Genomic DNA, 10,776 nt, shown 5'->3' on the forward strand with positions numbered 1-10,776 from the left:
ATTTTCCCCTTAGTTTCCATTGCCCTAGAAGCTGTATCAGTAAAGATATTGCTATGACATATGTCTGGTATTTTGTTGCCTAGGAATTCTTCTAAAATTTTTGTGCTTTCCCATCATACGTTTAAGTCCTTTAACCATGTTGAGTTTATTTTTGTGTATGGTATAAGTTGGTGGTCTAGTTTCATTTTTTTGCATGGATCTGTCCAATTTTCCCAACACCATTTATTGAAGGGACTGTCTTGGCTCCATTGTATGCTCTTGCCTCCTTTGTCAAATATTAATTGAGCATAATGTCTTGGGTCGATTTCTGGGTGTTCTGTTCTGTTCCGTTGTCTATATGTTTGTCCTTGTGCCAGTACCAAGCAGTTTTGAAAACTGTAGCTTTGTAATATAGCTTGATATCTGATATTGTGATCCCTCCAACTTTGTTCTTCTCCCAGGATTACTGTGGCTATTCGGGGTCTTTTTTTATTCCAGATAAATTTTTGGAGAGTTTGTTCTAGGTCTGTGAAATATGCCATTGGGATTTTAATGGAGATTGCACTGAATCTATAAATTGCTTTGGGTAGTTTATGGACATTTTAATGATGTTGATTTTACCAATCCATGAACACAATATGTTCTTCCATTTGTTTATGTCTTCCTCTATCTCCTTTTCAATGTCCTGTACTTTTCAGAGTACAGGTCTTTTACCTCCTTGGTTATGTTTATCCCTAGATATCTTAATTTTTATTTGGTACAATGGTAAATGGGATTCTTTTTAGTTTCTCTTTCTTTGAGTTCATTATTGGTGTATAAAAAAAGCCATAGAGTTCTGGGTGTGAATTTTGTATCCTGCTACATTGCCAAATTCATTTATTAAGTCTATTACATTTTTTATGGAGTCTTTGGGGTTTTCTATGTGCAATATCATGTCATCTGAGAATAAGGACAGTTTTACTTCTTTTCCAATTTGGATGCCTTTTATTTCTTCTTCTTGTCTGATCGCAATGGCTAGCACTTCCAGTACTGTGTTGAACAGGAGTGGTGAGAGTGGGCATCCCTGTCTTGTTCCTGTTCTTAGTGGAAATGGTTTTAGTTTTTACCCATTGAGTATGATGTTGGCTGTAGGTTTGTCATATAAGGCTTTTATTATGTTGAGGTATGATCCCTCTAGTCCTACATGTACTTTGCTGACAACGTTTATCAAGAAAGGGTGTTGGATTTTGTCAAATGCCTTTTCTGCATCGATTGATATGATTATGTGATTTTTGTCTCTCAATTTATGTATGTGATATATCACATTTATTGATTTGCAGATATTCTACCATCCTTGCATCCCCAGAATAAATCCCACTTGGTCTTGGTGTATGATCTTTCTAATGTAATGCTGGATCCGATTTGCTAGAATTCTGTTGAGGATGTTAACATCTATATTCATCAAGGATATTGGCCTGTAGTTCTCTTTCTTTGTGGTGTATTAATCTGGTTTTGGAATAAAGGTAATGCTGGCTTCATATAAAGAGCTTGGAAGTGTGAATTCCTCTTGAATTTTTTTGGAATAGTCTGAGGAGGATAGGTTTTACTTATTCTTTGAATATTTGGTAGAACTCCCCTCTAAAGCTGCTCCAGACTAGGGCTTTTGTTTGCTGGAAGATTTTTTATTATTGCTTCAATTTCTTTGGTAGTTATTGGCCTATTCAGGTTTTTAAATTCTTTCTGATTGAGTTTAGAAGATTCTATTTTTCTATGGATATGTACATTTCGTCTAGGTCAGTGATGGCGAACCTATGACATGCGTGCTAGCACTGACACGCATAGCCATTTCTGATGACATGAGGCCGCATGCCGAGGATGAAACATTTGCTTCTCCTGAGGATGAAACATTTGAGACTAGAGTCTTAGAGTTAGTTTTTTCCTCAAAGCGACACACTACCCAAGTTGTGCTCAGTTTTTTGGCGAAGTTTGACACACCAAGTTCAAAAGGTTGCCCATCACTGGTCTAGGTACTCCAGTTTGTTGGAATAGAGTTGTTCATAGTATTTTTTCATAATCCTGTGTATTTCATTGGGGTCGGTTGTTATTTTACCTCTTTCATTCTGATTTTGTTTATTTGGAACTTCTATCTTTGCTTCTTGGTGAGACTGGCTAGAGGTTCATCAGTCTTGTTTATTCTTTCACAGAACCAGCTCTTGGTTTTATTTATGTTTTTTATTGTTTCATTTTGTTGTTATTGTTGTTCTCTATGTCAATTATTTTCACTCTGATCTTTATTATTTCCTTCCTTCTGCTTATTATGGGCTTTTCTTGTTGCTATCTTTCTAATTATTTGAGTTGTAGGGTTAGATAATTTATTATCTTTTTTTTTTTTTAATTTTTGATGTAGGTCTGTAGAGTGCTGAACTTCTCCCTCAGGATTGTTTTCACTGTGTCCCATAGATTTTGGATTGTTGTTACCAAGATGCTTTTTAATTCTTCTTTGATCTTTTTGGTAACCCAATTATTGTTTAATAGCATGCTATTTAGCCTACAAGTGTGAATTTTTTCATTGTTTTTATTGTAGTTGATTTCTAATTTTATACTATTGTGATCTGAGAAGATGCTTGATATGATTTCAGACTTCTTGAATTTCAAGAGACTTTTCTTGTGTCCCAGTATGTGGTCTAAATTTGAAAATGTCCTATGTGCACTTGAGAAGAATGTATATTATGTAGCTTTGGGGTGAAAAGTTCTGAAGATATAAATTAATTCGATCTCATCTAGTGAGTCATTTAGGATTGATGTTTCATTGCTGATTTTGGTTTAGAGGATTTATCCTGTGGTTTCAATGGGGTATTAAAATCCCCTACTATCACTCTATTGCTTTCAATCTCTCCATTTATATCTTCCAGAAGTTTTATTATGTATTTGGGTGCTCCTGTATTGGATCATATATGTTTACTAGAGTTATATCCTCTTGTTGAATTGCTCCTTTTAGTATTCTGAAGTGGCCTTCCTTATCTCTTGTTATGGCCTTCACTTTGAGGTCTAATTTGTCAGATATGAGTATTGCTACCCCAGCCTTTTTTTCATTTCCATTCGCCTGAAAAAATTTTCCCATCCTTTCACTATCAGTCTGTGTGAGTCCTTTGTTCTGAGGTGGGTCTTTTATAGACAGCAAATATATGGGTCATGTTTTCTTATCCATTTAGCTACCCTATGACTTTTGATTGGAGAATTTAATCCATTACCATTTAAGGTTATTATTGATAGGTATGTGTGTGTTGCCATTTTTATTCTTTATGCCTGATTTCCTTCTTCCTTTCCCATTTCTTCTTTCTACAGAAGTCCCATTAGCAATTCTTGTGTTGCTGGCTTGATGGTAATAAACTCCGTTAGTCCTTTTTTTGTCTATGAAGCTCCTTATTTCACCTTCAATTTTGAATGATAGCCTTGCTGGGTACAGTATTCTTGGATTCAGTCCCTTGCTTTGCATCTCTTTGTATATTTCATTCCATTCCCTTCTGGCCTAATGTGTTTCTATTGAAAAATCAGTTGATAGTCTAATGGGAGATCCCTTATAGGTAACTTTCTGTCTCTCTCTGGCAACCGTTAAGATTCTTTGTCATTGGTGTTTGCCAATTTAATTATGATGTGTCTTGGTATCGGTCTTTTTGTGTCCATCTTGTTTGGGACTCTGGGTGCTTCTTGAACTTTTGTGAGTTTGTTCTTCCAAATATCAGGGAAGTTTTCTTTCATTATTTCTTCAAACATGTTTTATATTCCTTGCTCAGTTTCTTCTCCTTCTGGCACCCCTATTATGCAGATGTTATTTTATTTAATGTTTTCCCAAAGATCCCTTAGGCTCTCCTCCTGCTTTTTAAGTTTTTGTGTTTTTTTTTCCAGTTGCTGCTCTGCTTTGGTGTTTTTTCCTTCCTTGTCTTCTAGATTGTTCATGTGGTCCTCAGCTTCTTCTAGTCTACTGTTGATGTTTTCTATTGGGTTCTTTATTGCAGCTATGCCATTCTTCATTTCTTCTTGGTTCTTCATCATTTCCTCTTGATTCTTACACTTGTTGTTGAATTTGCTTTCCATCCTTTTCAGTGTCCTTATGACCATTTCTCTGACAAATGCTATTCTCCATTTCATTTACTTCCTTTTCTGGTGATTCCTCCCTCTTTCATATGGGGGCTATTTCTTTGTCTCCCCATTTTTTATCCTCTCAGGGTGTCTGGTTATATCTCTCACTCTTTACCACATTGACCAAAAGTTACAAAATACAACTCACCAAGACAGAACAAAGAGGGAACAAAACAAAAATGTATTCACATCACTTATAACACCTAATAAAGGTAGCCACCAGAGAACAGATTATCATGGGAGATAAAAGAGTGTAAAAATGATATTGAGGAAAGGAAAAAAGGTAAGAGAGAAAAGAAAAAAATAAGGAGGAAATATACATATATGGGGCAAAAACTCCAAAACAACAACAACAAATAAACAAAAAAATTAAAACAACAAGCACCCCAAAAAGTGTGTGTGGGAGGGTTTGAGTGAATTTGAAGAGGCAGAGCTTATTTCCAGAAGGTAAGGCAATGGAATTGAATGAATGGTGGAATGGCCACGGTTAAGTATACCAGAGGTAGAAAGAGAATGAGTGTATAAGAAGAAAAGTAAAAAACAAAATATTCAATAAAAAATTTAATTAAAAATAATTTTAAAAATATATAAATATTAAATATATATACAAGAAAAAACTTTTCCCTTTCTTTAATTTATCTATCTGTATATTCATCTATTTTTGGAAAAAAGGCAATAGAGTAGAGAGCAGATATGCCTGAGTTTGGTGAGTGAAACTAATTAGGCTATTAGTAGAAGAAGAAAGCAAGCTAGGAGAGGAAAAAGAAAAGCCTAAAATAAAAACAAAAACAAATAAGCAAACAATCAAACAAACAACAACAATGAGAAAAAATTGGCTAGTGCAGAAAGAGAAAAGAGAAGGGTGCATGGACTTGGAGCAGGAGAGAGGAAATTAGATATATGAGTAAGCCAACAGGGACTAATATAATAGTAATGCATCAATAAAGCAGATCAAGCAGATAAATTTTTAACAAAGATTAAAAAGAAAGGAGCCAGAAAAACTAAAGCAGGAACATGAGAAGAGAAACAGGTTGAAAAAGGTAAAAGTGAAGAAGAAAAGGTAGGCAAAAAGGAAAAAATGTGATAAAGTAAAATAATGATAAAAATAGAATGTAGAACACTAATGCAAAAGCAATAAAAGGTTAATAATAGTAATACATATAATAAAAATAAAATAAAGAAAAATTTAATTTCTTAAGTAAAAGATAAAAAATAAAAAAGGGAAGTAGTGAAGTTCATTTGCTTCAGCTTAGTTTTAATGTCCCATGGGGGCTGGTTTAAGACCCCTCTCTACTGTTCTGTCTGCCACCTTTCAGTTTCCTGCATAATAATCTGGCCACTCAGTGTATATCCTATATAATAAAAGGCTAATATGCAAATTGTGCCCTCAACCAGGAGTTCGACCAGCAGGCAGGCTGGCCAACCGCCCATGTCCCCCCCCCCTGGCCAGGCTGGCCGAACCCCACCCATGCACAAATTCATGCACCGGGCCTCTAATATATATCTATCTATATCTATATCTATATCTATATCTATATCTATATCTATATCTATATCTATATCTATATCTATATCTATATCTATCTATATCTATATCTATATCTATATCTATATCTATATCTATATCTATATCTATATCTATATCTATATCTATATCATCTATATCTATATCTATATCTATATCTATCTATATCTATATCTATATCTACACACACTGAGTGGCCAGATTATTATGCATTCAGAGATCATAATAATATGGCCACTCAGTGTATATTCTTTGGCTAATCCTTTCACCTTCTTTCATACAGTCTCCCTTTCCCACCTCCCCTCTGACACCTGTCAATCTGTTCCATGTATCTATGGCCCTGTTTCCATTTTGTTCATCAGTTTTTGTTCATTAAATTCCACATATGGTATTTGTTTTTCTCTGACTGACTTATTTCACTTACCATAATAATCTCCAGGCCCATCCATGCTGTTGCAAAAGGTAAGGGTTCCTTCTTTTTATGGCCACATAGTGTTCCATTGTGTAAGTATACTACCTTTTATCCCATTTATCTATTGATGGACATTTGGGCTGTTTCAAGATTTTGGCTATCTTACCTAATAATAGACAAACATGTAAATTGACCATACCTCCGCTTTGCCCACAGCCATTCAGAGAAAGTATGCAAATTAGAGGCCAAAGATGGTGGCTGCCCAGCTGCTCCAGGCTCAGAGTGGCCAGGCAGGGCAGGAAGCCTGCTAGGAGAGGGAGGGCGGGGGGCGAAGGGATCTACAGGAGCGAAGTGCCGCAGCAAAGACAAGACTGCAGACGCAAAGATGGCAGACTCCAGTGGGAGTCTGCAGCAAAGACGAAAAAGGCAGACTCTGGCTGGAGCGAAGGCCTGGGTCCTGGGTGCCGGAGGAAAACTGGTGCTGGAAACCAAGGGAAGGCCTATTGCACGAATCTCTTTGTGCAATGGGCCTCTAGTTGTAAATAATGCTGCAATGAACATAAGGGTGAATATATTCTTTCGAACTGGTGTTCTGGGATTCTTAGGATATATTCCCAGAAGTGGAATCACTGGGTCAAAAGACAGTTCAATTTTTGTTTAATTTTTTTATTTTTTGTTATGTTCTTTAACTCCATCCAGCAATAACAGAATGGCAATGTCAGCTGTGCAACAGAAAAGAGCCAGGAATTCTTTTGCACTACAGCATAACCTAGAATGGGGAGAATTCCCATACACAGGTTTAAATATAGTGCGACAGTTCAATTTTTGAGGAAACTCCACAATGACTGCATCAGTCTGCCTTCCTACCAACAATGCACTAGGGCTCCCTTTCCTCCACATCCTTACCAGAACTTTGTGTTTGTTGATTTATTGATGGTAGCCATTCTAGAAGTTATGAGGTGATATCTCTTTGTGGCTTTAATTTGCATTTCTTTAATGATTAATGACATTGAGCATTTTTTTCATGTGTCTATTGGCCATCTGTATGTCCTCTTGGAGATTGTAATTTTATTTCAGATTAATTTAAATAGTTACCTGTGGCTAATGGCTACCATATTAGACACCACAGCTTTATAGAGAGTCCTATCTAGTATCTTGAGTCCTCCTCACTTTGATCACTTTGATCATTGTTTTCTAAGAGTACCCTGATTGTCTTTCTAGGATCACCAGGATTCTGGTAACTGAGTTAGAAAATCACTGATGTATACAGATACATAGTGCTGTGTAACTATTTTGATGATTTACATTGCTCATTCTGTTTTTAAAATTGTAGGCATACTCTTAACCACCTCTTTTCCTTCATGAGCACTCACTAGTTCATATTTAATTTATCCATCCTTACCTTTCCCCTGACAAACCTCCCAAATATGGTAGAATCTATGCTGCAGCCAAGGCATTCCAGCAGCTATAAATTCTGTTTACTTTCTCTTCATAGCTGACATTATCCTGTCCTGTCTGCAAAGTAGAGACAAATATATTCAACAGGGAAGCATTAACAATGTTTTTAATAAGAGGGCCTTAGAGACTTTGGCCCATGTGTGTTTTTCTTGAAGGAGTTATTCCAGCTACTTAAACTACCCTGTATGTGAATGGGAATTTTTGGTTCTAAAGATTGGAGGAACCATTTCCAGGAGGCTGAGCACTGGTGAACATGAAATTAGAATATAAAAGCCTGGAAAACTTCTAGATAATGTGCAAGTCCAGCCAGTGCCAGATGTGGTAGACTCTATGTTTGGGAACCCCACAGCTGCTTTTATTCTGTAGAGCATGCTTTCCTTTCATTTTGGAAGACCACCAGCTGTCTTATGTACCTCAACTCAAGTTACAACTGCAAAATGCACTTCAGCTCTTGGAAACTGATCCCCCATAGCATTTTCATAGAAAATTCCTGAGGAGATAACCTCAATTGCAAACTGTCTCTGTTCAAGTGAACTTATTTGGCTTACTTAGGACAAAACTGTAATGGCTTCCATCTTATCTATAAATGGTGAATTTGAGGAGGGACTTTTCATAGTATGATTTTTGGGATTCTGGTTCACAGGGTGTAATTGGATACATTGCCACCTACCCAGGGTTATTTACAGGACAGTCCCTGCAGGCACTAAGTGGCAGGTGGGATTTCAGTGACAGCTGCCTCTAAAATATACAGTGTCCACAAAACTATATGTATAGTATTTAGAAATAAGCTGAATGCTTCTCTTTGTTCCCCACAAAAACTTGAAGTTTTCTCTCATGTAATCCTGGACATCTTCCATGTTAATAATTGGAAATCATTAAAGCAGTCCCTTAAAGATATTTTTGGGTCTTCAATTATTGTTAGTGCACAAGCACACACTTAGAGATATTGTACATGGCCGCTCTGTGTATGGTGAAGTTAGAGGAGCCTTGACTGCTAAGATTTTGCTTATGAGAGAGCTCCTTTAGTGATGGAATTTGAGGGGCTTTTGTGAGTAGAATATGAGTCATAAGTGGGATTGATGGGGTAAGAGAGTGGTTTTATCTTTAGATGTAAAGGAAGAAGATAATTCTTGTGCATGAAATGTATCTTGTGCTCAACCCATCAGGACCTATGTTAAAATTGGAACACTACAGAGAAGATTAACATGTCCACTTATCCATTGTACAATGTGATTTGGGGAGCAAGTATTACCATGGTTGGTTTGAGGCTAACATATAGAATACTAGAAGCCCAGTGCATGGATTCATGCATCTGTGGGGTCCCTCGGCCTGGCCTGTGCCCTTTCACAATCCTAGATGCCTCAGGGGATGTCAGAGAGCGGGTTTTTCCCCCAATCCCTGCAGGCCAGGCTGAGGGACCTCTAGTATGCATATAAGATCTTTGGTTAATCCCGCCCTCCGCCCACCCACTTCCTCTGAGATTCATCAGTCTGTTCCATGTTTCCATGCCTATGGTTTCTGCTCCTGTGTTGAGCGTCTGACCCTGGTGGTCAGTGTGCATCATAGCTACCAGCCGGTCAGCCGGTTGGCCGGTCAGCTGGTTGCTTAGGCTTTTATATATATCTAGATAGCATATCCTCTATATATGAGACTGTAACATATCCTCATTTGACATGTAGAAATATATGGGGAATATTAACATGGCAACAACTAAAGATATGATATCACAAGCACTCTCCATGTTCTCTGGTTTCATTGGCTGCCCAAATATGGTCTGGTTTGATGGATGGCTTCTTCCATTGATGTGAATCTAGGAAGAGCTGGCCCAAAAGTAGGACTAGAAGCAGAAAGTATCCCCTATACCATATTACTTCAGTGTTTACAGGTGAGACATAATTCTTGCATTTGAGGATATAGGACAAAATATGTATGTAATGAAAACAGAGGGAAAAAAAAACATTTAGTTCACTTTAGACAAGTACAGATAAGATGTTGGGGGCATTCAAAAGGTAACAGTTACCACAATTATCCACTTAGCTTAATATGAAAGCTTTTATGCATTGGTGGGGTAAACTGAAACACAGTGAATTATAAGGCAATATTTGGGGATTCATCTGTCTACAGTGACAATTAAGGACATGCCTTGTATGAGTTCAGTGAGAAAAAAAAGGCAGGAGCACTCTGTGTCACTATGAAGCCAGTCCCAGAAGTGGCAGCAGAGTCTGGCAAAAATATTACATGGGCATGGAGAAGCAACTACCTATCAATCTATTTAATTTCCCAGCTTTGTTGAGATATAATTGAAATATAACATTGTGTGAGTTTAAAGTGTATTATGTGATGATTTCATGCACTTACATATTGCAATATGATCACCACAGGAGTGTTAGCCAACAATTCCATCATGTCACATAATAACCATTTCTTTTTTGTGGTGAGAACATTTAAGATTCAGTCTCTTAGGAACTTTCAACTATATAGTACAGTATTGTTAACTATAATCACAATACCCTGCATTAGATACCCTGAACTAATTCATCTTCTGACTGGAAATTTGTACACTTTGACCAACATCTACCCATTTTACCAACCCCCAGCCCCTGACAACCACCATTCCACTCTCTGTTTGTACAAGTTTGACTTTTTTAGATTCCGCATATAAGTGAGGTCATACAGCATTTATCTTTCTCTGTCTGACTTATTTCACTTAACATAATGCCCTAAAGATTAATTCATGTTGTTGAAAATGGCAGAATGTCCTTCTTTCTCTTGGCTGAATAATATTCTAATATTAATATACTAGAGGCCTGGTTCACAAAATTTGTGCACTGGAGAGGTGTCCCTCAGCCCAGCCTGCACTCTCTCCAATCTGGGACCCCTTGGAGGATGTCTGACTGTGGGATCGGGCCTAAACTGGCAGTCAGACATCCCTCTCACCATTTGGGACTGCTGGCTCCTAACCACTTGCCTGCCTGCCAGCCTAATCACCCCTAACCACTTCTGCCTGCAGCCTGATCACCCCCTAACCAGTCCCCTGCTGGCCTGATTGACACCTAACTGCTCCCCTGCTGGCTTGATTGCCCCCAACTGCCCTCCCCCACAGGCCTGGTTGCCCTCAACTGCCCTCCCCTTCCAGTCTGGTCCCCATGAACTGCCCTCCCCTGCTGGCCTGGTCGCCCCTAACTGCCCTCCCTTGACAGCCATCTTGTGACAATGTGGGGGTGGCCATCTTGTGGTGGCCATCTTGTGATGACATGGGGGCAGCCATCTTGTGACAATGTGG

At 37.9% G+C, this 10,776-nt stretch overlaps 1 non-coding gene across 1 annotated transcript; it reads right to left on the reverse strand.

Moving 5' to 3' along the window:
* Nucleotides 1-6,711: 6,711 nt before the first annotated feature.
* LOC114227189 (small nucleolar RNA SNORA46) lies at nucleotides 6,712-6,848 on the reverse strand. Its single transcript, XR_003613269.1, has one exon. It is a non-coding gene; the product is annotated as a small nucleolar RNA SNORA46 (small nucleolar RNA).
* Nucleotides 6,849-10,776: the final 3,928 nt, after the last annotated feature.

This window comes from Eptesicus fuscus, chromosome 1 (genome assembly GCF_027574615.1).
Source record: "Eptesicus fuscus isolate TK198812 chromosome 1, DD_ASM_mEF_20220401, whole genome shotgun sequence".
Lineage (NCBI taxonomy): Eukaryota > Metazoa > Chordata > Mammalia > Chiroptera > Vespertilionidae > Eptesicus > Eptesicus fuscus.